Below are 21,795 nucleotides of genomic sequence, written 5' to 3'. Positions count from 1 at the left end.
AAAGCCGGCAAACAAAAACAAGTCAATTTTAAGAAACAAGGGAACAAACAAGTAATCCAAAATACAAAGTGATAAAACCAGAAGAAATTAATATAATGGCCTTAATACATAAAAAGGCACTTTTAGTAAAAAGGTTTAACAAATTCCTCCAAGGATGTTTATAATCACAAAAGCTTCCTAGACATAGCAAAGGTGACATATTTCTTCTTATTACATTTAAAGACTAGGGGACAGTTACATAAAGACATAGGACAGAGAAGCATATTCACCAGCCGGGTGTGGATAGCTGGGTAATGACACAGTGAAGGATATTTATAGGGGATTCCCTGCTTCCTGCAATGTGCGTCAACAGCATCACCAAAGAGAACAGAAATCACCACTGTTCTCATAAGCTAAATCTGAATGAAGTATTGCTTGAAATAGCCAGGGAAGAGGTAGAATCTGAATACAGTAAAAGTTCTAGCAAACCTAGTTTTTAAAATATTTTAAAGATTAAAAAAGAACAAACGAAAATGCACACAAAACCCTCACAAAATTTAATATTTGAAAATTCTCTAATTTCTCCCGTTGATAAAAGAGTTAAATATAGACCAAGATAGAAAAGACACAATTCTTTGTAGCTTCTTCCCTCCCAGCCTGTGAAGTTCAAGGACTTTTATATAAAGCAAGAAAATCATCCAAAACTCACCCCAAATGGAGGATCAGCATTTACACCAACAGCAAGCTCACATTATTAATGGAGACCTCATTGTAAGAATCTGTTCTGCCGGAATTTTGCCGGAAGAAATTCCTTCTGGGAAACCTGTGCCTCTTCCCCCACCCACAGTCCCCACACCCACCCCCTTCACCCTTGAATGAAATTGCTAGTGATCCTTGCTGCGGTGTCTCCAACAAGCTAATTGCTCTGACAAGCAGCTCTGAAGCAGACCATGGCCCAGCTGTTCTAATAGATGTCACCCAGAGCTCTGCCAACAGTCTCTCTCTCTCTCTGTCTCTCCCTCACACCACACACACACACACACACACACACACACACACACGCTGCAAAAGCACCCTCTCCCACCTCCTCTTCTTGCTCTCATTCAAGTAGTTCAGTGGCATGCCTGCCTCCACACTGCTCTGATGATAGCTTTTAAAGACACAGCAGCAGCTCCTTTCTGCTGCACATGTTCATGCCAAAATAAAGTCTTTTTGGTGAAGAATAATGATTTGCAATATGTACCAGATTAAATTCACCTTTAAATTTACTTTTACATTTATTCACCTGCAAAATAATCAAGGTCAGGGGCCTTGTAGCTTTTTAAGGACAATAGCTTAAAAACTACTGGGCTCAACTTTAGAAATTTAAAACAAAGACTAATCCTAGTTACAGAGAATTCTCTTTCCAGTGAACTATACTTAGTAAAATCATTTTTCATTTTGGAGCAGAAGGCAGGCAGCATAGAATACTAGAAGCTATCTGTTCCCTCTGCCATATTTGCCCCTAAAGGATGGAGAGAAAACTTTGGTTATAAAATGAAGGAATAAAAAAAATAGTGAAAACACCTACTGACAAAATTGATTTAAAAAAATGAAAACAGAAAATATAAGTTTGGGAATGAGGACAGATTAAAATAAAGGAAGTGATTCAAAGTATGCTAGCTAGAGCTGTGTAACAAACTTAAAACCTTCAAGTTTGTTTGTTTTTGAGCTGAGGATTGAACCCAGGGCTTAGTGCACTCTACTACTGATCTATAACTCCAACCTCAGGTCCTAATTCTTTTTGTGGTACTGAGGTAAAACCCAGGGCCTTGTGCATGCTAAGCAAGTGCTCTACCACTGAGAACCTGCCTCAGATCCTAATTTCAAGACCCAAAGAAAATAAGTAACAATCTCTATTACTACAGCAAATAATGGATTTTCCAGTGGCAAAAAGTCTGCAGTGGCACATAATAACATATGGCTAGTACATAGGCAACCTGAGGAGAGGAATAAAGTCTGTCATAAAGACACATTTAGTCATTTTTTTAAATATTTATTTTTTAGTTTTAAGTGGACACAATATCTTTATTTTACTTTTATGTGGTACTGAGGATCAAACCCAGTGCCCCGCACATGCCAGGCGAGCGCGCTACCGCTTGAGCCACATCCCCAGCCCCACAACTAGTCATTTTGATCCAAACAAGCACTTTTATTTTGAGCTTGTGCTTTGATTATGGGCCAGGTACTATGAAAAGCTCTAAGAATATTAGATAGGTTCATTAAAGGACATACTAAAGACAAAAAGGGACTCTGGTTTTCATTCTGAGTGAGATGAGAAGCCACTGGGAGTTGGAAGACTAATATGAGAGGTCAAATAGACCACTGAAACAAACTGGCTTTTACATTTAGTGAGATGAGAAGTCACTGGTGGTTTTTAAGCAGGGAATGACATGGTTTTGACTTATATTTATTTGCTGCATCCAAATTTTTGTTTGGGAAGTTTATAACCATACAGAGAATTTGCAAAAAAGAGTATAATGTTCATTTAGAAGATTCACATACAAATTTACACATAGGTGCCTGTATAATATTTTCCAAAACAATTTAAAAAGTTTTCATAATGACTCTTCATGTCTAGAATACTTCAATATGTATTTACTAAAATATATAATAAGGGAATTCTAAACTATAAGAATAACTACTTGCACATCTAGATGAGTTACTTGGTGATGCACATGCAAGGCAAATCTAACCAGCACGGTAAAAGGCTTAAAAACTGAGATGACTTTGGAATCACGAACCAAAGAAAGTTGAACAGAACTTTCAAGTTGAACTCAAATGGGTAAACTGTCTGCTAAAACAGTAAGAGTCAATATTCACTGTAGAATTTAAACAAAACCCATACCGTCATAATTATCAAAATTTCCAGGATATAATATAAAGTTAATTGTTGTATTTAGAGCCAAGATGATCTCAATTTGTATAAAAGATGAATAGTCAAAATATCAAGAAACACAGATATTGGATTTGATTGCCTTGACAACCTTAAACTGAAAAATACAACTGAAGGATAAACATATGCATTCAACAGGAGAACAGAAATCACAGTGGAAAGACTCAGTGAATCTGAAGATAAGTCAAGGGAAATACCAAATATAATACTGATTCTGGACAACAAAGAAAAACAACAGGGTGGGGTGACTAGGTACAGGTCATTAGGATATGTGGGATAACATCCAAAAGTGTAATATTTACTTTGATACATCAGAGTCCCAGAAAGAGAAATAAGACGCTGGTGAAGAGTTCAGCACACTGGAACATACCTGTAGTCCCAGCTAGTCTGGAGGCTGAGGCAGAAGGATTGCTAGAGCTCAGGAGTTCAAGGCCAGCCTGATCAACAGAGAGAGATCCTGTCTCAAAAACACAAATATAGGGCTGAAGGTGTGGCTCAGTGGTATAGTGATTAATATAGGCCCTGGGTTTGATCCTAGCAGAGAGAGAGAGAGAGAGAGAGAGAAAAGAAGAAGAAGAAGAAGAAGAGAAGAAGAAAGGAGAGGAGGGGAGGAGGGGAGGGGAGGGGAGGGAGAGACAGAGATAGGGGGGAAAAATAAAAGATAGACAGCCAAAGTGTGGGGACTGGGGCTGGGGCTCAGTGGTAGAGTGCTCACCCAGCATGCATGAGGCACTGGGTTCAATCCTCAGCACTACATAAATATAAAATAAAGATATTGTGTCCACCTAAAACTAAAAAAAATAAATAAATATTTTTCAAAAGCCAAAGTGTGGTAAAATATTTGAAGAAATAATGGCTGAAATGAACTTCACAAATGTGTGTAAACCAATAGATTCAAGAGGCAAATCACCAAACAGGCTAAATACAACAAAATCTATTCCCAAATTCAAATAAAAACTATGAAACAAACAAACAAACAAAATTATTGGCAGCAACTACAAAAACAATACACTAGTTATTAAGGGAACAATGACTTAAATAGCTTCATATTTTTTTTTATTAGAAACCATAAGGACCAGAAGAAATTAGCACAACATTTTAAAAGTTGTTCAAATACAGAATTTTATATCAGAGAAAATCCTTCTGTAAAGATGAAATAAGGATATTACCAGACAGAAGAAAACTAAGAGAATTTTTTTTTTTTTTTTTTTTTTTGGTACCAGGATTGAACTCAGGGGCACTCAACCACTGAGCCACAACCCCAGCTCTATTTTGTATTTTATTTAGAGACAGTGTCTCACTGAGTTGCTGAGCATCTCAACCTGCCATTGCTGAGGCAGACTTTGAACTTGCGATCCTCCTGTCTCAGCCTCCCGAGCTACTGGGATTATAGGCATGCACCACCATGCCCAGCTAAGAGGATTCTTTATAAGAAACTTCCTCTAGAAGAATGGCCAAAAGAAAGGAAATAGGACTGGGAGTGTAGTTTGGTATAGAGCACTTGTCTAACATGAGGATCTGGGTTTGATTCCAACACTGTGGTAGCAATGTGTGCGTGCATAAGTGGTAATACAACAAAACTTGAAGCACCAGGAATAAAGGAACAAAAACATATGGTAAATACTTGGTTTCTATGTTTGGTATGTTGGTACTGTTTGTATTCCCCCTCCCAAAATTCATGTTGAAGCCCTAACTCTCACCAGCTACTTGCGCAGATGAGATGAACTGGGTTTAAAAGAGCTGGCTGTAAGATTAAGCTAAGAAAATGGCAAAAAGCACAGGACACAGAAGTAATTTTCATATTGAGGGTGGGACTGCTCTGTGACCTAAAGGTCAGCTTCCACTCTGGAAAGAGCGTGCACTGGGAATCTCTTTATTTTTATAGCTTTTATAGGGGGGACATACAAAGGAGTTTTGATAGAATATTCTTCACTAAATAAGGCAAGGGATAAGGTTTCAAGGGGGGGTTGTCCAATCCCATTGGGTAACTCCCAAGTCCAGAGCTAGAGCAAACTTCTTTGCCAAGCAAAGGTGGAGACCCTTGCATTGCACAGCAGAAGGCGTGCAATGTCAGACCAACACCCCCTAACTCAAGGCTGAGAGAGGATGCTTAGCTTATGGGCTAGTGGCCTCCCGCACCTAACCACCAGGGTTGCTATATTTGGAGACTGGGCCTCTAAGGAAGTAATTTAGGCTAAATTAGGTCATAGGGGTAGGGCTCTGATTCAATTAGTGATCTTACAAAAGACACCAGAAACTAAGTTTTCTTTTTCTCTGTTACCTCCTGCACAAAGAAGAGGTGAGCACACAGCTACCTATAAGTTCTATAGAGATGCTTTAGAATGAAACCTATCTTGCCAGGACCTTGATCATAAACTTTCCAGCCTCCTAAATGATGAGAAATGTTACTGCCGTTTAAGCTACCTAGTCTGTGGTATTTTATCATGGTAGCCAAAGCTAAGACAATCTCCACATAAGTATCCATATTAATCTGATTAACTTTTTACCTTATTAAAAAAAGAAGACAAGCGTGGTGGCATACACATGTAATACCAATGACCTGAGTCACTGAGGCAGGAGGATCACAAATTGAAGGCTAGCCTCAACTTAGCAAGGCCCTCAGCAACTTGTTGTGATCTTGTTGCAAAAAAAAAAAAAAAAGAGGGGTGGGGACTGAAGTATATAGTTAGTTTAGTGATAAAGCACCCTTGGTTCCAATTCCTAGTACCAAAACAAAAACTCTTATTTAAAAAAAAGAGAGAAAAAAAACTTAAATAAATAAACAAAATAAAACAAGTTCAAAGCAATCAGAATGAAGACTACTAATAAAAAGCAGAAATCAATGAAACTAAAGATAGGGAAAGAAAGGCAATGAAACCAAAAGTTGTTTCTTTGAAAAAAATCCAGAAAGTTAATAAATCTCTAGCAAGACTTACAAAGGAGACTGAGAAGACATATTATTAATAGCAGATCTGAAAAAAAAAATCACTACGGACCTTGTAGACATTTCAACCCCTTAACTGAAACAGACCAATTCCTTGAAAATCATAAACTATCAAAAGTTACCCATTTGAAGGGAGGGGAAGAACAGAAGTTCAGTGGATTAGACACAGGAATAAAGGGAAAGGAGAGGAACAGGAACAGGAATAGGAAAGACAGTGGAATGAACTGGACATAATTTTCCTATGTTCATACATAAATACACCACCAGTAAAACTCCACATCATGTATAACCACAAGAATGGGATTCTAATAAGTCATATTCCATGTATGTATAATATGCAAAATACACTCTACTATCATGTATATCTAAAAAGAACAAATAAAAAATAAATCAAAATTGGTTCACTATTAAAATCTAATCAGCAAAATCTTTTTTAAAAAAAAGTTACCCAAGGTACAATAGATAACCTGAATAACCCTATCACTACTAAAGAAATCTATAAGCCCAGATGCTTACTCTGGTGAATTTTAGCATACACGTTAAGACAAAATAATATCAATTCTATGTAATCTCTTCAGAAAACAGAAGAGAAGGGAATACTTTCCAAGTCACTTTATAAGGCCAAATTATCTTTTTACTAAAACTAAGCAAACATAAGAAAACTACAAACCAAGCTAAATATCTAAATAAAAAAAATTGGAAAATTAAATCCAGTGATAAAAAAAAGATAATGCATTACAACCATAGGAGGTTATTCTGAGAATGTAAGATTGGTTTGTTTTTTGATAAGTAATCAATGTAGCCCACCATTATCAGTCTGAAGAAGAAAAAATTGGCTAGGCATGGTGGTGTGTCCCCTGAATCCCAGCTACTTGGGAGGCTGAATCAGGAAGATCCGAAGTTCAAGTCCAGTCTAGGACACCTATCAAGACTTTGTCTCAAAACATAAAAAAGACTGGGGATGTAGCTCAGTGTTAAGCACCCTTGAGTTCAATCCCCAATACTACAAAAAAGGGAAAAAAAGAAAAAATACATGATCACTTCAACTGACAGAGAAAAAAAAATCTTACAAAATCCAACATCCATAAAGATGCAAAGTTGGAATAGAAGAAAATTTTCTTAGTTTAATATAGATGAAGTATAACCAAACCTGAAAACTGAATGCTTTTACATTACACTAAGATTTAAAAAAGGGGGGGGGGCAAGGTTGTTCACTGTCACTAGTCCTATTCAACTGAAGATGAAGCCAATGCAATAAGATGAGAAAAAGAAATAGGAGGCATACATATTGGCAAGAAAGGAAAAACATATTCCTATTCATAGACAACATAATTGCGTACATAGAAAATACCAAGAAGAGGGTGGGGTTGTGGCTCACCAGTAGAGCACTTGCTTAGCATGTGCAAAGCCCTGGGTTCAATCCTCAGCTCCACATAAAAAAATAAATAAATAAAACAAAGGTATTGTGTCCAACTACAACTAAAAAATAAATATTAAAAAAAGAAATAAAATATCAAGGAATCAAAACAAAACATACAAAACTCCTCAAAATAGAAAATATGAGATATGTGCGGTGACTCACACTTGTAATTCCAGCCACTGAGGGGCTGAGGCAGAAGGATCACAAATTTAAGGTCAGCTTGGGTGACTTATGAAGACCTTGTCTCAAAATAAAAATAAATAAAAAAGGTTGGGGAGCTGTAGCTGTAGCTCAATGGTAGAGCAATTGCCTAGCATGTGAGAGGCACTAGAGTAGATCCTCAGCACCATATATATATATATATATATATATATATATAAATAAATAAATGTATTGTGTCCATCTACAACTAAAAATGTTTTTAAAAATATCTGGGGATGGGCTGGGGTTGTGGCTCAGTGGTGGAGCACTTGCCTAGCATGTGTGAGGCACTGGGTTCAATTCTCAGCACCACCTATAAATAAAATAAAGGTTCTTTAACAACTAAAAATTAAAAAAAAAAAAAAAAAAATATCTGGGGGCTGGGGGCTGAGTATATAGCTCAGCTGGTAGAGTGCTTGCCATGCATGCACAAGGCCCTGGGTTCAGTCCCCAGCACCAAAAAAAAAAACCAAAAAACTGGGGATGAAATTCAGTGGTAAAATACCCCTCGGTTCAATTCCTAGTATTGGGGGCCAAGGGAGATGGGGGTGAAAAAATATTTAGCTAGATCACAGGAAGTAGTCAACATTGCCAAATCAAATTTATATAAAGTAGCAATAAATAACTGAAAACTAAAATTTAAAATACCGCTTATGATTATTTCCCACAAATTAAGTGCTTAGTTGCATACTTAATTAAATACGTAAAGTATTTGTATAGTGAAATCTACAAACTCTAATAAAATATATTAAAGACCCAAATAAATGAGAAAATGTATCTTTTTTGTTGTTGTTGCTGGGGACTGAACTCAGGGCCTTCCACATTCTAAATATACACTCTACCACTGAGCTACTACACCACCAGCCCATTTTATAGACTGGAAACTTGACATAGTGAAGATGTCAATTCTCCCTAAGTTGATTTATAGATTTAGTACAATTTCATTCTAAGTCCTAGCAAGAGTTTTTACAGATATATGCAAACTTAATTCTAATACTTTTATGGATAGGCAAAGTTATAAAAAGAGCCAAAATAATTCCAAAGAAGAATAAGGTGTAAGAATCATAGTATTCAACTTTTAAGACTTAAAAAGTTAGACATGGTGACACACGCCTATAGTTCCAGCAATTTGGGAGGTTGAGATAGGAGGATTACTAATTCAAGGCCAGCCTCACAAACTTACTGAGGCCAGAAGCAACTCAGCAAGACCCTGTCTCAAAATAAAAAGTAAAAAGGGCTGGGGATGTGGCTCAGTGGTAAAGTACCCTAGGTTCATTTTGGTAGAAAATTTTAAAAAGACTTTAAAAAGCTACAGAAATCAAGAGAACATGGAATTGGTGAAGAAAAAGACACATAGAAAATTGGAATAGAAAAAGAATCTAAGAAGAGACTCAACACAAATACACCAACTGAATTTTTACAAAGGTGCAAAGGCAGCTTAATGGAAAAAGAAAGCTTTCAACAAATAGTATAAAAACAATTGGATATATATATATATATATATATTTTTTTTTTTAAGAGTATCTTTACCTATGTCTTAGGTAAAATTTAACTCAAACAGGTCATTGATATAAATGTAAAATATAAAACTATAAAATGACAGGGGGTTTTATTGTTTTATTTTGCACAACTGGGGATAGAACCCAACATATGGTTGGCAAGAGGTCTGCCATTGAGTTACATCCCCAGGCCTTGTAAAAATGTTTAGAAGGAAACATAGGTGTAAATATTTGTGACCTGATATGAAGTAAAAAATTTTTAAATAAGATACCAAAAGCATGACTCATTAAAAAAAAAAAACTGGGCTGTGGTTGTAGCTCAGTGGTAGAGCACTTGCCTAGAATGTGTGAGGCACTGAATTAGATTCTCAGCACCTCATATAAATAAATAAATAAATAGATAGATAGATAGATAGATAGATAGATAGACAAATAAAGATCCATTGACAACTAAAAAATGTTTTAAAAATAAAAATAAAAAGATTCTTAGCACATGTGAGGCGCTGGGTTCTATCCTCAGCACCACGTAAAAAATAAATAAATGAAATGAAGGTGTTCTATCCAACTACAACTAAAATATATATTTAAGAAAAAAGACAAGCTACCAGATGGAAGAAAATATATGCAAATCATCTATCCAACAAATGACTTCTATCTAGAATATATAAAGAACTCTCAAAATTCAACAGTAAGAAAACAACCCAATTTTAAAAATGGGCAGAAGACTTAAATATAAAATACATTCTTGTGAAGATATGGAGTAACTGGTGCTCCAATGTATTGGTACAGCCATTCTAGACAACAATTTGCTTCTTATAAAGTTAAATATATATTTACCATAAAACCCAACAATCCCACTCCCACCTATTTATTTACCCTAATTAAATGAAAATTACTTTCATACAAAAATTGTACAAGAAAGTTCACAGCCACTTTATTCATACTTGGAAAAAATAAAACTCTATTCTTTAGTGAATCAACAAATAAATTGGTACATTCATACAATGGAATTCTACTTAGTAATACAGAGAATGGACTTAGTAATATTTGTAATGACTCAGATGAATCTCAAAGACATTATGCTGAGTGAAAGAAACAAATCTGAAAAATTTATATATATATATATTCCATTTACATGACATTCTGGAAAAGCCAAAACTATAGAAACAAATACATTAGAGACTGCTAGGGTCTGGGAGTAGGGTAGAGAATGACTACAAGGGGCAAAAGGGAATCATTTAAGGTAATAGAAATATTTTATATTTGGACTATGGTAGTGGTAACCAGATTTTAATGTTTTTCAGGTATTAGAGAATTTGGAGCCAGAGAAGCTGCTCAGTGATAGAGTGCCTGATTAGCATGTGAGAGGATCAAGGTTAGATACACAGCAGTGGAAAACAAATTTAGAGAATGGTTTTATATAAAATAGATGAGCATTATTCTATGGAAATTATTCTCAATAAATAAGACCAAAAAATAAGAAGAAATCATTAAGCAGGGGATAAGAATGGGTGGAGTTATAAATTAAAAAATAGAGTACTGATGGTTCTTGAAGGGTACTTGGGGGTTAATTATAATATCCTATTTATTTTGTATTTTGACATTTTTCATTTTTTAAAAAAATAATGCCTTTATTTTTATTTATTTATTTTTATGTGGTACTAAGGATCAAATCCAGTGCCTCACAGGTAACTAGGCAAGTACTCTACCATTGAGCTACAACCCCAGACTTTCCACCCCTTTTTTTAAAGGGTTTAGAAGCTAGGCATGATGATGTACACCTGTATTCCTCATGATTCAGGAAGCTGAAGCAGGAGGATCTCAAGTTTGAGACCAGCCTCAGCAACTCAGCAATACCCTAACCAACTTAGCGAGATCCTGTCTCAAAATAAAAATAAAAAGAAGCTGGGGATGTGGCTCAGTGGTTAAGTACTCCTGGGTTCAATTTCTGGTACTGGAGCAAAAAAGAAAAAAAGAGGGTACAGGAGAACCCTGTACCTTTTTTAGGAGACTAAAAGGAAACGGCCAATGAGAAAAGGAAGTATGGTGTTTGGAAGCCAAGTAGAAAAGCATTTCAAGGAGAATACAAATATTTTAAGTACAAATAGGTCTATGAGATGGGAACTTACAACTGATTATATTCATCCATGGTGGGAGGGGTACTACATATATAAACATGACCAACTATAAAAAAATATTTGAAAATAAAAAATCATGGCTACCCTGGAACGTGCACAGATTTTTTTTCTTAACAGTATTCCCTAAACAATACAGTACAGCAACCATTTATATAGCACTTGAGTAGCATAAAGTATCATAGATTTTTTTTTCTTTCTCTGTTACAGGGATTGAGCCCAGGGTCTCAGAAACGTTAGGTAAATACTCTACCATTGGGCCACACCTCAGTCCACATTATTTAGGGATGATTTAAAGTATACAGGAGAAGGTATGTAGGTTACATGCAAAAACTAGCTTTTTATACAAAGGACTTGAGTGTCTGAGGATTTGGTCATCCATAAGGGGTCCTAGAACTAATTCCACATGGAAACTAAGAAACAACTGTCCTGGATTTTTTTTTTTTTTTTTTTTTTAGGAGTTTAGAGTAGTGGTGATGAAGTCTAACTAAAGCAGGTTTAAAGGAGAAAAAAAGGCCAGGCACTATTAATACCTGCTAAAATTTAGAAGTAACCAAGATGTCCTTCAGTAAATAGATGGATAAACAAACAGTGGTATGTAGGAACACTGGAGTATTATCTAGCCCTAAAAGAAAATGAACTAACAAGAAAAGGCCCAAATGCATATTACTAAATAAAAAGCCATCTGAAAAGGTTGCATGTTATATACTTGTTCTATCATTTAGAGAGTGGTGTTGAAATCTTCAACTATATTGGTGGATTCTCTATTTCTCCTTTCAGTTCTATTACCCTTTATGTACTTTGAAGATCTTGCTAAATGCATAAACGTTTATGATCGTTAGGTACCCTGAAGAACTGACTCTTTTTGTCATCATGAAGTAAGTCTCTATAGCCATGGTAATATTCCTTGCTCTGATATCTACTATGTCTTTATTAATATAGCAACTCCTTTCTTCTGAACAGTGTTTACAAGGTATATTTTATTTTACCCTTCTTTCAATATGAGTTTATATATATTTAAAGTGGGTTTCTTGTAGACAACACTTAGTTGCATCTTACTTTTAAATGCAATCTGTTAATTTTCACCTATTGAGGTGTTTCAATTGTTTATTTAATGTGATTATTGGTCTGGTCAGATTTAAATAAACTATTTTACTATTTGTTTTTGATTTATCCAGTATATTCATTTTGTATTCTTCAGACATCTTTTAGATTTATTAAGCATTTTTATGATTCAATTTTATCTCTTTTATTGCCTTATTAGCTATATCATTTTGCTTTTAAGTGGCTTCTTTAGGGTTTATGGTATACACATAATATCACAATCTACTTTTCATGTAATATACAACTTCACATATGTAAGAATCTTAGAACAGTATACTGCTATTTCCTGTCTCCCAACATTGGGGGCAACTTCTACCATTCCTTTTATTTCTACATGTTATAAATCCCACAACACAGGTTTTTTGTTTTGTTTTGTTTTAACCTGGAGATTGAACCCAAAAGGACTCTACCTCTTGAGCTACATCCCGAGTCCTCTACTTAAATTTTGAGGCAAGTTCTCAATAAATTGCCCAGGATGGCCTCAAACTTGGGATCATCCTGCTTCTGCATCCCAGGTGGCTGGGATTACTAGAACATACCACCACACCCAGTCCAGTTTTCTTGGTTTTGTTTTAGGCAATTTAAATTTTTTTCTTATTGTCTTTTCTTTCTTTCATGTTACTGGAGATTGAACCCAGGGATGCTCTATGGGTGACCTATATCCCCAGTCCTTTTTATTTTTTTATTTTGAGACGGGGTCTCAATAAGTAGCCTAGGGCCTTGCTAAATTGCTGAAGGTGTCCTAAAACTTGAGATCCTCCTGGTTCTGCCTCCCAATGCCTGAGATTACAGGCATGTAAACTACACCCAGCTAAAATATTTTTTATTTACTTATTTTTTGTGGTGCTGGGAAATAAACTCAAGGTCTCCCACATGCTGGGCAGGCACTCCACCACTGAGCTATCCCTCAGCCCTAATTTTATTCTTGTGTGTGCATGCGGGCGGATGCGCATGTGTGTATACATATGGGGGGAATTAAATCCAGCAGGAATTAAATCCAGGGACGCTTAACCACTGAGCCACATCCCCAGCCCTTTTCATGTTTTACTTTGAGACAGGGTCTCACTAAGTTGCTTAGGGTCTTGCTAAGTTGCTGAGGTTGGCTTTGAACTTGAGATCCTCCTGCCTCAGCCTCCCAAATCACTGGGACTGCAGGTTGCATCACCACTCCTAACCCAATTTTATATATATATATATATATATATATATATATATATATATATATATATATATATATATATATATATATATATTTTTTTTTTTTTTTTTTTTGGGGGGGGGGGTACTGGGGATTGAACTCAGGGGCACTCAAACACTGAGCCACTTCCCCAGCCCTTTTTTGTATTATCCCTTTTACATAAACTGTCAATTTAATGGCACAGGATTGTGCATTGTATTCCTTTTTTGTGTGTGTGGGGGGAGGGGGTACCAGGGATTGAACTAAGGGGCATTCAACTACTGGACCACATCCCCAGCCCTATTTTATATTTTATTTAGAGACAGGGTCTCATTGAGTTGTTTGAGGCTGGCTTTGAACTCTTGATCCTCCTGTATCAGTCTCCTGAGCCACTGGGATTACAGGCATGTGCCACCGCACCCGGCTTCCATTATTGCTTAATGCCTATAGAATCATCAGTAATGTTCCCTCATTACTGATACTAGTAATATGAGTCTTTTCCTTTCCTAGGAAGTCTGCTAAATTTATCAATTTCATTCATTTAAAAAAAATTGGTGGGCTGGGTATGTGGCTCAAGTGGTAGTGCGCTCGCCTGGCATGCGTGTGGCCCGGGTTCGATCCTCAGCACCACATACAAAGATGTTGTGTCCGCCGAAAACTAAAAAATAAATATTTAAAAAAAAAAAAAAAAAAAAATTGGTTTCATTGATTTTTCCTATCACTTTTCTGCCATTTAGTTCATTAACCTTTGTACTGGTCTTTTTTTTTTTTCTATTTTGAGATAGGGTCCCATTAAGTTGCTTAAAACCTTGCTTAGTTGCTGAGGCTGGCTTTGAACTTGTGATCCTCTTCCCTGAGCCTATGAGTCGCTGTGATTACAGGGTCTCACTGAATTGCTTAGTGCCTCACCATTGCTGAGGCTGGCTTTGAACTTGTGATACTCCTAACTCAGCCTCCCGAGTCATTGGGATTATAGGCATGCTCCACTGAGCCTGATCCCAATTATATTTTAAAGTGACTTAAAAAAAAAAAAAATCTGAAATATTTTCTCCACATTTCTGCGTCTCTTGTTTTCTGCAGATTTAAAATTCCATCTGGTTTAGTTTCTCCTATCTTCAACATTTCTTATAGGAGTAGTAGTTTGATGTTGATGAATTCTATCACCTCTTGTATGTTTGGACAAGCTTTATTTCATCTACACCTTCTTTTTTTTTTTCCCCCAGTATTGCAGATTGAATCCAGGGCCTTATATGTGGCAGGCAAACATTCTACTACTAAGCTATATCCCTAGCTTTTTAAAAAATTTTATTTTGAGGGGCCAGGGTTGTGGTTCAGTGGCAGAGCACATGCCTAGCATGTGTGAGGCACTGGGTTTGATCCTGAGCACCACATACAAAAAATAAGCAAATAAAATAAAGACATGCTGTCCTCTACAACTACAAAAGAAAAAAAAATTTTTTTTTAAATTTTTTTTATTTTTGAAACAGAGTCTTGCCAAGGTACCCAGGCTGGCCTCAAACTTGCATCCTTCTACCTTAATCCTCTGAGTAGCTGAGGTAACAGGAATGTACCATCATACCTGCCTTCATCTACATTTTTTTAAGTTGTCAATGGATATTTATTTATTTTTACATTTATTTTTTAGGTGTAGATGGACACAAAACAATGCCTTTATTTTTATGTGGTGCTGAGGATCGAACCCGGGTCCTGCCTGTGCTAGGCGAGCGCTCTACCGCTGAGCCACAATCCCAGCCCCTGGATCTTTATTTATTTATATGTGGTACTGAGAATTGGCCTGTGCCTCACAAATGCTAGGCAAGCACTATATCACTGAGCCACGACCCCAGCCCCTTCACCTACATTTTTAAAAAAATTTTTTGTAGCTATAGATAGAATGTCTTTATTTGTCTCAAACTTGGGATCATCCTGCTTCTGCATCCCAGGTGGCTGGTATTACTAGAATATACCACCACACCCAGTCAGTTTTCTTGGTTTTGTTTTAGTCAGTCAATTTAATTTTTTTCTTTTCTTTCTTTTATATTACTGGGGATTGGACCCAGGGATGCTCTACTGCTGTGCCACTAAGCTACCACATATAAGCTCCAGCTCCAGCCCTTCATCTACATTTTTAACCAATAAAATTCGTATGCCATATAAGTCACCCATTAAAAGTATACAATTCAGTGACTTTTAGTATATTCAAGTTGTACTTCCAATACCAAAATTAATTTTGGAACATTTTCAGCATATAAAAAGAAACCTATACTCATTAGCAATAACTCGTTTTCTCTTAATTCTCAGCACTTAGAAACTAAGTCACTTTCTAAGAGATTTGTCTATTCTGAACAGTTTCCTCTTTAATTTTGAAAGGTATTTTCACTGCATATAGAAATTTTTTAGCCAGGTGCAGTAGTACATGCCTGTAATCCCAGCAGCCTGGGACAGGCTGAGGCAGGAGGATCATGAGTTCAAAGCCAGTTTCAGCAATGGTGAGGTACTAAGTAACGCAGTGAGATCCTGTCTCTAAATAAAATACAAAACAGGGCCATATGGAAGTCAAATGGAGTGACTCTTAAAATCACTCCATTTGACTTCCTTATGGCTGCCTTTCCTCATGGATGCCCATGGTCTTTCCTCATGCAGGCCCATTTTGCTGGTGTACCTTTGTGTGTCTAAATCTCCTTTCCTTGCAAGTCAAATTAGATTAGGGCATACCTTGCCGAGCATGGTGGTGCACGCCTATAATCCCAGTGGCTCAGGAGGCTGAGGCAGAGAATTATGAGTTTAAGGTCGGCCTCAGCAACTTAGCAAGGCCCTAAACAATTCAGCAAGATAAATAAATATAAAAAAGGACCGGGGATGTGGCTCAGTAGTTAAGCACCCCTAGGTTCAATCCCCAGTACCTCCCCACCCCACCCCCCAAAAAAGATTAGGGCTTACTTACCTCTTTTAACTTATCTTCTCTTTAAAAATCCTATCTCCAAATATAGCCATTTTCTGAGGTACTGGAGATTAGTGCTTTAATATGAATTTGCAGGGGTTGGAGGAGACACAATTCAGCCTATAACACCTTGGTTTCTCTCTCTCTCTCTCTCTCTCTCTCTCTCTCTCTCTCTCTCTCTATATATATATATATATATATATATATATATATATTTATTTATTTATTTATATTTATTTATTTCCCCCTCTCCCGTCTACTTTTAAGACTTTATCACCAGGGGCTGGGAATGTAGATCAGTGGGGTAAAGTATGCCTAGCATGCATGAAGCCCTAGGTTCAATCCTCAGCACCAAAAAAAAAAAAAAGACATCATCACTAGTTTTTAGCAATTTGATTAAAATGTGCCTTGTTATATCTTTTCTTGTTGTTTTGCTGTTTTGGGTTCCCATATATCTAAACAGCTAAAGAACCCAAACAATATCACAAAGAGAGGTATCAAGGCATACTGTAATTAAACTGCTTAAGATCTGTGATGAAGAGAAAATCATAAATAAGCTTTTCTGGATCTGTTTGCACAGTCTTCATTAAATTTAGAAAAATTTCAGATAGTATTGCTTCTGAACACTCCTGAGATACCAATTACACATATTCTTATAGTATTTGATGTTTTACTGCTCACTGATATTCTGTTCATTTTTTTTTCAGTCTTTTTCCTATTTTTCATTTTGGTAAGTTTCTTTTGCAATGTCTTCAAGTTTACTAATCTTTTATTCTCTAGTACTATCTGTTGTCAATCTGGCCACTGTATTTTTCATCTCAGACATTGTATTTTTCATCTCCAGAAGTTTAAGTTTTTATCATTTTTATCTCTCACGTCTCAAAATGTCTTCCTGAACATACATAATAATTAGCAATGCCCTTGTTTAATTCTACCATCTGTCATTTCTGAATTTATTTTTACTAACTTTTTTCTCATTATTTTCTGCTTATTTGTATACTTCATAACTTGTGAGTGGGTGCCAAATTAAATTTTACATTGTTGGCTGCTAGAAGTTTGTTTGTTTGTTTCTTTCTTTTTTCATTTTTTTTTTTTTGCCATTATACATGAGCTCTCTTATTATTATTTTTATTACTATTATTTTGCATTACAATTCTTAATACACCTTTATACCACAATTTATCATATTCTTTTTTCATTTTTGAGATGAGATCCTAGGCTGGTCCCAAACTCCTGGGCTCAAGCAATTCAATTCTCCCATCTCAGCTTGGCTAACTGCTGGGATTTTAAACATTCCTTTAACTAATTTTGGATTTATTTTGTGACTCAGTGACTTAGAAACAATTTGATTCTTCTGAAACATGTTTTCATGTTTTGTTAGATTGATCCAGCATTTAAACTAAAGCTAATTTGATATCACTAGAGGCAATACCATTCTAAGGACTCTTCTCAATCTCGAAGGTATTACAAGGTGTTTCTATTTTGTCTAGTGGAAATACAAAACACTAATGTCCCTGTATTCCATCCGTTCCAACAGTCTGTCTCTGCTTGGGTAGCTTCCTCACTCCCATGAACTGATGAGTACTCTACTAAAGAGTCAAAGAAGTAAAGTCCAAAAGAACTTTCTGTGATAATGAAATTGTGGCTATTAACACTTGAACTGTGGTTAGTCCTACTAAAGATACATAAGCAACTAATGACTACTATATTAAAAAATCCCAAAAAAACAAATGCGGACTGTTTTCTCTGATATAAGGAGGCTGATTCATAGTGGGGTAAGGAGGGGGAACATGGGAGGAATAGACGAATTTTAGATGGGGCAGAAGGGTGGGAGGGGAAGAGAGGGGGCATGGGGTTAGAAGTGATGGTGGGATGTGATGGACATTATTATCCCAAGTACATGTGTGAAGACATGAATTGGTATGAATATACTTTGTATACAACCAAAGATATGAAAAATTGTGCTGTATATGTGTAATAAGAATTGCAACGCATTCTGTTGTCATATATACATTAAAAAAATAATTACAATAAAATAAAAAGTATAGGTATAGGGGAAACCTCTGCAACAATCTGTAGCTCTCAAGTGAAACTCTATCTTCTCAAATAAAGAATCCTCAACTTACAATTATTTCACTTACAATTTTCCAGCTTTACAATGATGTAAAAGAAATACACATTTAGGGTGGGTACAGTGGTGCTACTACTCTAATTCTAGCTACTCAAGAGGCTGAGGGAGGAGGATCACAAGTTTTTTTTTTTTTTTTTTTAGGATCACAAGTTTGAGGCCAACACTAGGCAACTTAGTGAAACTGTCTCAAAACAAAAGTTTAAAAAGTGCTGTGGATGGGGTTGGGGTTGTGGCTCAGTGGTAGAGTACTTGACTGGCATATGTGAGGCACTGGGTTTGATTCTCAGCACCACATAAAAATAAACAAAATAAAGGCATTGTGTCATCTAAAATTAAAAAAAAAAATCTGTGGATGTATCTCAGTGGTAGACCAAACATGCAAAAAGTGCTGGATTCATTCCTCAATACCAGCAATAAGCCATAGCTCCCAATAAACTACATGATCACAAAGGTAAACAACCAATACTTTACAATGAATTGTGCTGTCAAGCCACAGAGTTCCATAAATTAGTAGTATTAAATGAATTTAGTACTTATGACATTTCCAACTTATGATGGGTTTATACTCTGCTCTATAAATTCTTAGTTGCTTTAGCTTTCTAAGAATTTCTGTCTCTTCAATTTAGGGAGATTACCACCTATTTGCATATCCAATAATTCCAGTATCTACTGGGGGTGTGTAGCTTAGTGGTAGAGCTTAGCATGTGTGAGGATCTGGGTTTATTCCCCAGCTTCAAAAAATAGTTACACATGCCTGTAATCTTAGCTTGGAAGACTGAAGCAGAGGATATCAAGTTTGAGGACAGGCTGGGCAATTTTACAAGATCCTGTCTCAAAAAACCAAAATTATACTAAGAAAAATAAGAATAAGATTATATAATAAATATTATTATTATTTATTACAATACCTTAAAACTTCTTTTTCTTTAAAGAAAATAACATATCTTTTTTTTAAATATCTTTATTTTACATTAATGTGGTGCTGAGAATCGAATCCAGTGCTCACGCATGCTAGGTGAGTGCGCTACGACTTGAGCCAAATCCCCAGCCCCGACAATACCTAAAATTTCTATGAATCTGAATCAATTGTTTCTATGAATGCTTATTTACAATGACTAGTTTATTTTGTGATTTTATTTTTATTGTTAATTATTACCAGATTACACATATTAGCAAACTATTTTTAAGAATGCTTAAAATAGGGGGGTGGGGTTGTGGCTCAGCGCTCGCCTAGCATATGCAAAGCCCTGGGTTTGATCCTCAGCACCACATATAAATAAATAAATAAATAAATAAATAAAAATAAATAAAAAATAAAGGTATTGTGTCCAACCACATATATTAAAAATAAATATTTTTTTAAAAATGAATGCTTAAAATGAAGAAAAAGAATCTTCTGAAGCTAGGGTTGAAGTATGTTCCACAAAGGATGATCTGAGTTTGCTTCTCTCAGTTGCCTGGGAGGCCTATCAACTTGGATCTACTTTTAAAAAAAATTTAAAAAACATATATTTAAATTTTTGAAATAAATTTGTGTGGTTCAAAAATATTAAATTAGTTTTCGTTCCCTTCCTCTTAATTGGGTCTGAAAATTAAACACCTTGTAGTAATCAAGTATTTAACCAAAAAGAGGTTTAACCCTGAGCTAGACCCTCAGCTTGCCCTCAACACCTGGAAGTAACCTTAGAATGTCTTCTTCACAAGGGTCTGTTTATTGGGGACCCAGCCATGTTAGCTCAACATGATTTATGGTTGGGGCTTTTCCTGATGTCGGAATGACATTCTGACATCAAGAAAGGCCGGAGACTAAGGTCAATTCCCCAGGTAGTCAATCAAATCTATGTGTTAGAGCCCAAATATAAACTCTGGACAAGATTCAGGTAAGTTTCTTTGATTGGCAATATTCTGTATGTATTATCACACATCACTGATGGGAGAAATTAACACTGTCTATGATTCCACTAGGAAGTCACAGACTTCCAGAGAAAAATGGAAGCTTAGCATTTGGAACCCTCCTGAACTCTGCTCATACGTCTCTTTCCTTTGCTGATTTTAATCTGTATTTTTTGCTGTAATAAATTATAACTGTCAGTAAACTAGCTTTAGTGAGTTCTGTGAGTCCTTCTAGAGAATTACTGAACTTGAGGGTGGTCCTGGGATTCTGAAACTCTGCACTTGTAGCCAGATGTAATGGGTGGACTTGGGGACTGTTTGCTTTTTGAACATGGAATAATGGTATCAAATCTGAGGATTTGCCTGACATGACTTGGGTGGCAGCACAAGTGGTCAGGATATTGATTTATAATTATTCTATTCTAACACAAAGGTTCAGACAAATAATTAACCTCGGAAATTTTTCTTCTTGTCCATCAAATGAATTCAAACTGTGTCAGGAAGATGAAACATAGCTCAACAGGTTTTGGTTTTTTTTTTTTTTGGGGGGGGGGTTGTTTTTGTTTTTTGTAACAGTACAAGGATTGAACCCAGGGACTCACACATACTTGGCAAGTGCTCAACCAGTGAACTACATCCCCAATCCCATTTTACTTTTTTATTTTGAGACAGGATCCCCCTAAGTTGCCCAGGCAGCCTCCTGATTACACAGCTGGGATTACGGGGTATGCCACACCGGCTATCATTCCACTTCCTAAATGGTCAGGGTCCTATTCTTAATTAAAATCTCCACAGCAAACCAACTCCCTTGCAAAGTGTCATGGGGGTTTAGCAAATCAGGTTAAAAGCCCTCAGATAATATGTGATTCTGGTTCTCAAAGTTACCTAAACGGACTTTGTAAACTGGGCATGCAGTAATGCATGCCTGAAAGGAAGGAAGATCACGAGTTCAAAGACAGCCTTAGCAATCGTGAGGCAGTAAGCAACTCAGTGAGATCTGTCTCTAAATTTAAAAAAAAGGGGGGGCTGGGGATGTAGCTCTATAGTTGAGTGCCCCTGAGTTCAATCCCTGGTTCCCCCCCCCCCAAAGACTTTTAAACTGATGTGAACTCAATTTTATTAAGAAAAGAATGTGGGCTGGGAGTGTAGCTCAGTGGTATAGTGCTTGCCTAGCACATGTGAGGCACTGGGTTTGATCCTTAGCACCACATAAAAACATAATAAAATAAAGGTATATAAAAAAGAGAAATAAAATAAAAATTAAGCTATAAAAAAAAAAATGAATCTCCAGGTGCAGCCGTATAGGCTTGTAATCCCATGGATTCAGGAGGCTAAGGCAGGAGGATCCCAAGTTTAAGGCCATTCTCAGCAATTTAGTGAGATCCTGTCTCAAAATAAAAAATAAAAAGGACTACAGATGCAAAAGATGTAACTCA

The 21,795-nt window shown here is 36.2% G+C and overlaps 1 protein-coding gene across 13 annotated transcripts in view; it reads right to left on the bottom strand.

Moving 5' to 3' along the window:
* R3hdm2 (R3H domain containing 2) overlaps window positions 1–21,795 on the bottom strand; it is a 149,792-nt gene that overhangs the window by 69,882 nt on the left and 58,115 nt on the right. Inside the window, exon 1 of one of the 13 annotated variants that reach the window (XM_071609735.1) lies at window positions 3,285–3,305. The exons of the other annotated variants lie outside the window; for them this stretch is intronic. The gene's annotated coding sequence lies outside the window, so the exon portion shown is untranslated. Of the gene's footprint in view, window positions 1–3,284; window positions 3,306–21,795 lie in introns of those variants that run through there. 13 annotated transcript variants of the gene reach the window in all.

The sequence above is a fragment of the Marmota flaviventris genome, chromosome 3 (genome assembly GCF_047511675.1).
Source record: "Marmota flaviventris isolate mMarFla1 chromosome 3, mMarFla1.hap1, whole genome shotgun sequence".
In the NCBI taxonomy this organism is placed as follows: domain Eukaryota; kingdom Metazoa; phylum Chordata; class Mammalia; order Rodentia; family Sciuridae; genus Marmota; species Marmota flaviventris.
The sequence above is the reverse complement of the archived record's forward strand: the minus strand, read 5'-3'. Positions and strand labels throughout refer to the sequence as shown.